The sequence below is a fragment of the Crocuta crocuta genome, unplaced genomic scaffold, assembly GCF_008692635.1.
Source record: "Crocuta crocuta isolate KB4526 unplaced genomic scaffold, BGI_CrCroc_1.0 scaffold216, whole genome shotgun sequence".
NCBI classification, from domain to species: Eukaryota; Metazoa; Chordata; class Mammalia; order Carnivora; family Hyaenidae; genus Crocuta; species Crocuta crocuta.
The window spans coordinates 8,662,458-8,667,679 of NW_027531504.1; the positions used below are offsets into that span (position 1 = coordinate 8,662,458).

The 5,222-nt window shown below is 40.7% G+C and overlaps 1 non-coding gene across 1 annotated transcript; it reads right to left on the bottom strand.

The window, feature by feature from the left end:
- Positions 1-4,494: 4,494 nt before the first annotated feature.
- Positions 4,495-4,567, bottom strand: TRNAK-CUU (transfer RNA lysine (anticodon CUU)). The gene has a single exon. It is a non-coding gene; the product is annotated as a tRNA-Lys (tRNA).
- Between the last annotated feature and the right edge of the window lie 655 nt (positions 4,568-5,222).

Sequence of the window (5,222 nt, forward strand, 5' to 3'; positions counted from 1 at the left end):
GTGGGGCAAGAAGGAGAGACTGAAATGCTAGAATAAGGAATCTATTCTAAAGCCCGCAGGGGGGCGCCTGGATGGCTCAGTCGGTTGAGTGAAGAATTTCTGCTCAGGTCTTGATCTCACGGTCTGTGAGTTCAAGCACCATGTCAGGCTCTGTGCCGACAGCTTAGAGCCTGGAGCCTGCTTCCCATTTTGTGTCTCTCTTTCTCTTGCCCCGTCCCCACTGTCACTCTGTCTCTCTCTCTTTCTCCCTCCCTCAAAAATAAAATAAACATTAAAAAAAATAAAGCCAGCAGGAATGGGAATGTCATTGAAATCTCTGAGCATAGTGATGACCCGCAGTGACTATACATTAGAGATTAGTCTGCCCACACATGTACTAAGGCACACAGATCAAGAGGTTTGTAAAAATAACCTAAGCAAGGGAATAGGGACAGTAAAAATGGCAGGATGGGGGCAAACACGAGAATGACTGAGGCACAATTGGTTAGAACTGGCCATGGGTTGCATGTCAGGGTGAGCAGAATAAAAGATGACACTGACCCCTCTAGCCTGGTGTCCAGGAACATGCAAACCCAGGACTAAAACCAGGAAAGACAAGAGCAGAGATTGCCTTAGAAGAAAAAAAAATGATGCATGTGTTTTAGACACGTTAAGTCTGATTTTGATACTTGTTTTGCCTGGTTAAAACCCAAGTTTAAATACTGTGACTTACAACAGCATTCCTTTCCAAAACTGGATTAAAATGTGTCTGCCATTTGGCAGGGAAAATACTTTTAAGTTCTTTTCTCGAATATACCTTCCCATGATGTTTGATCTCTGTTTAATTTTTCTCTTAAGCTCCACTTGTCCTAACAACTAAGAACACTTAGGAAGTTCCCTCTCCTTCCCTATGTTTTTTAACTTTCCAGTCACGTGCTATGTAATTCTGAACCAATTTCTTTCGGTTCACAATACCTCCATAAAGTGGGACAAATTAATTGTCAGTGCAGAGAACTTGGGTCCTTCCTTAAGGACTGTGGTTACTGACATAGCAGAGTCAGGGTACAGTCCAATGACAAGAACACAAAACCTCAATGTCAAGTTAAGAGACAATTGAAATTGAATTCCGATCATAAGATGTATCCGAAAGGAAAATTGACGTGGCACATGGAAATTGAGGTCAAGAACTTGCAAGTTCTGAGTCAAGTTGCCAGATCTTGGTAAGAAACATGCACGCACAGAGCCAGTAAGACTGAGTCAAGTCACCCAGTTGAGATGCACATACAGATGCACATACAGGTGCGGTTGAAGATGCAGAACCTTAGCAGAAGGGAGAGTATCTAGGTCTTATCTGTTTGTGATCAGCCAGGAAGTGCATACTCACCCAAACCCAGCAATATTTGGAGCTGATAATGTCAGGCAAGGGCAGAGCTGGTTAAGTATACAACTTACAGTGGAAAACCATACTCAACACTCTGTGGCATGAAACAACAGATCCACCGTTACACACTTATTAGAATAGGCAAAACCCAGAATACTGACAGCACCAAATACTGACAACAGAAACGCCCATCCATTGTTGATAGGAATGTAAAATGGCCCAGATATTTTGGAAGACAGTTTGGCAGTTCCTTACAAAAGTAAACATACTCTTACCGTATCCGCAATTATGCTCCATGGTGTTTGCCCAAAGGTGTTGAAAACTTAACATTCACACAAAAACCTGCACATGGATGTTGACAGCAGCTTTCATCATAATTACCAAAGCTTGGAAGCAACCAAGATGTCCCTCAGTAGGGGAATGAGTAAAGAAACTGCTGTACATCCAGACGATGAAATATTATTCAGAGCTACAAAAAAATAAGCCATCAAAGACATAGAGGAAACTTACATGCATATTTACTTTTCTTAAAAGCAAAAGAAGCCAATCTGAAAAGCTATATAGTGTGTGATCCTGACTGTATGACATTCTGGAAAACACAAAACTATGGGCATTAAAAAAAAAAAAAAAANGTGGAGTGCAGAGGAATTTTAGGACAGTGACACTATTCCATATGATACTATAATGTTGGATACATGTCATTACATATTTGTCTAAACCCACAGAATGTACATAATTAAGAGTGAACCCTGATGTAAATTGTGGACTTTGGGTGACAATGATGTGTCAATGTAGATTCATCAATGTAACAAAGGAACTACTCTTGGGGGGATGTTGGTCATAGAGGGAGACTGTCCATGAGTGGAGGCAGAGAGTGTATGGGAAATCTCTGTACTTTCTTCTCAATCTTGCTATGAACCTAAAATGGCTTTAAAACTTAATAATTTCTTTAAATCACCCACTTAAGAAGAAAGAAAGAAAGAAAGAAAGAAAGAAAGAAAGTCCTAAAAAGAATGATCAAATTGGAAGAAACAAGAAAAGCTTGCAAGGAAAAATTGTACCACCATCTGAATAAAGTCTGTAGTTTAGTAAACAGTACTGTGCCAAAGATAGTTTCTGAGTTATGACAAATGTAGCATGGTTATGTAAGACATTAACATTAGAAGAAGCGGGATGAAGGGTCGATGGGAACTTCGTACTATCTTTGCAACTTCTCTATAAATCTAAGTTTATTCTGAAATAAAGCTTCTAAAATAAAAACAAAATTTCCACATGGCTTCCTGGTTCTGCAATTTACCTAGTTGGAGGATTAGTCATGGCTTAGGATGGCTTTTCTTCCAAAAGTCCTTACTAGAAATAACTCAATTGCTCAGGACACATATGTTGAAACTGATGGATTTTGGTTTCAGGCCTGGCTCCGTTATTTACTAGCTGTGTGACTTGGAGCAGGTTGACTTTACTTCTGTAAGTCCCTATTTATTTCACATATAAAGTGAGTATAAGAGTAATACTTACCTTTTACCAAATTATCCAGGTGCTTAGTACAATGCTGCTGACACGTGGGTCGTGCTCAGTAGATGGGATGGTTATGAGTAGTAGTACTGATTGACCTCTGTATAGCCTGTGTGTGTAACTATAACTTGCCTCCAGGCAGAGCTGAGCATGCAGCACCCAGCCGGATGTCATCACTGCCTGAACAAAACTCTGGATTTGTTTTGCCGAGCTTTGGGTTCACCGACAGGGGACTTGCTCCAGCCTTGTCTCAGAAATAGGATCCTCAACTCAGGCCCTCTTTTATGTTAAAGTAAGCGCTGTGAGCAGATGGTCCCTGTCCTGGAGCTCCAGAATGACATTAAAAATGAGTGGGCAGAGGGATTTTATTAGTCATTTGTTGGCTTCATAGCAGCCATTTCCATGAAATTATAGGACAATGACAAAATTAAAGCTGCTTATGCTGGGCTTTGGAAAGCTGGTCCTTCTGTCTGCAAATATTCATAGGTCAGGAATGTGGAACAGGGGCAATAAATCGGAGAATTACCGACTGAAGATCCCAGGTCCTTTTGGCTGAGAACCCAAGACCTCTCAGGAGCAAGGGCCTGAGGAAAATTAGGCTCATGACAGGAAATACTGTGATGCTGAAGAAGGCCTGCGATGCTTCAGCTCTCTGGTGAGCATGGTGTCACCAGTGGAAGGGAGGTGTCTCCATCTGGGCTGCTGGGAACTGCCCATGACCTCGATCTAGTAGGTGAAGAGAAGGGATCACACCTGACTTGAAGCCAACCCATCCAGGAGGGGATTTTCTTCAAGTGTTCCCTGCTTTCACTTCACTCATACCCTCTCTCCTCTTTCCCCAGCCCTTCCTCTGCCTGCCTGTCTTCTGGATGCTCACACCCATCTCCACCGGCCTATCCTCCAGCTCGGGCTCTCGCAAGCTAATGACAGATGCTGTGGAACAAAGGAACATGAGCCTTAGAGACGGAAGACTTGAGTTCTGGTCCTACCTCCACAACTTGCTTGTGTAAGAAAGAGTCTGAACATCTTCTACAGTCTCTGGTTTTTCACATTCAAGAGCTTCCTTTGCATTAAAAACAACATTAAATTCCTTTCTTGATCTCTAAGAGCCAAATGGGGTTGTTGTGAGGTTTAAAAAAGCATACATACACAAAAATAAACTCAAAATGGATCAAGGACCTGAACGTGAGACAGGAAACTATNCAGTAGACATTAATTACCTTCCCCTTGCTGTCCACTGGAAACTTTTTATTGTTTTAATATTAAAAAATTTTTTTCAGTCAGAGAAAGACAAATCTCATATGATTTCACTCATATGAGGATTTTAAGATATAAAACAGATAAACATAAGGGTAGTGAAGCAAAAATAATATAAAAATAGGGAGGGGGATAAAAACATAAGAGACTTAAATATCAAGAACAGAGGGTTGCTGGAGGGGGCGTGGGAGGGGGGTGGGGCTAAATGGGGAAGGGGCATTAAAGAATCTACTCCTGAAATCATTGTTGCACTATATGCTAACTAACTTGGATATAAATTTAAAAAAATAAATTAAATAAGAGTTAAAAAAATAAACTACAAGGAACAAAAAAGAAAGAGAATTTTGAGTAAACTCTACATCCTACACCCAATGTGGGGCTTGAACTCACAACCCTGAGATCAAGAGTCACATGCTCTACCAACTGAGCCAGCCAGGTGCCCCTGGAGAACTTTAATATACAGGGATTTCCACTGCCATTGGCCTGAATTTTGGTCCTGCTAGTAGCACAATGAAAAATAGTGTCTTAGAATTTCAAGAAACATTGTCCTTTGAGATTTTAAAAGCCTAGTAATATCAAACAGACTACTCTCTCTGAGCTCAGTGATCTCTGATAACAGCTGATTTTGACTGTTACACTGAGGATATATAGGCAGTAATTAGTTAATTGGATGACCTTCTTTCTTAACACCCATGTGATTGAAATTTGCTTGAATAAATTTGCCCACTCTTTCCACTTAGACTTTTACTAAATCCATTGAGAAGAGAAGAGTGAAAGCATCTTGATCCAGGTCTTATGTCTCCTTAAAAGTTTTATGAATATCTCCAAGATATCTATCGTCATTTCCCAAAGAAGACACATAGAGGTGACTCGAATCCACTTCTCCCAAAATATTATCCATTTCTTTCAGCAGCTCCTAGAATTTCTAAAAGCAATAGAAAGGCTGCTTTTGTAGCTCTTGGAGAATGACAGGGAAAGCCAGACCATGTACAAGTGACTGGAAGGTGATATTAACTTTTCAGCTGGCCCTTCCTTTAAAATCTCAAGTGTAATACTCAAGCACCTTTGGTTCCAAAGCTGAAAAGGGGGGTGG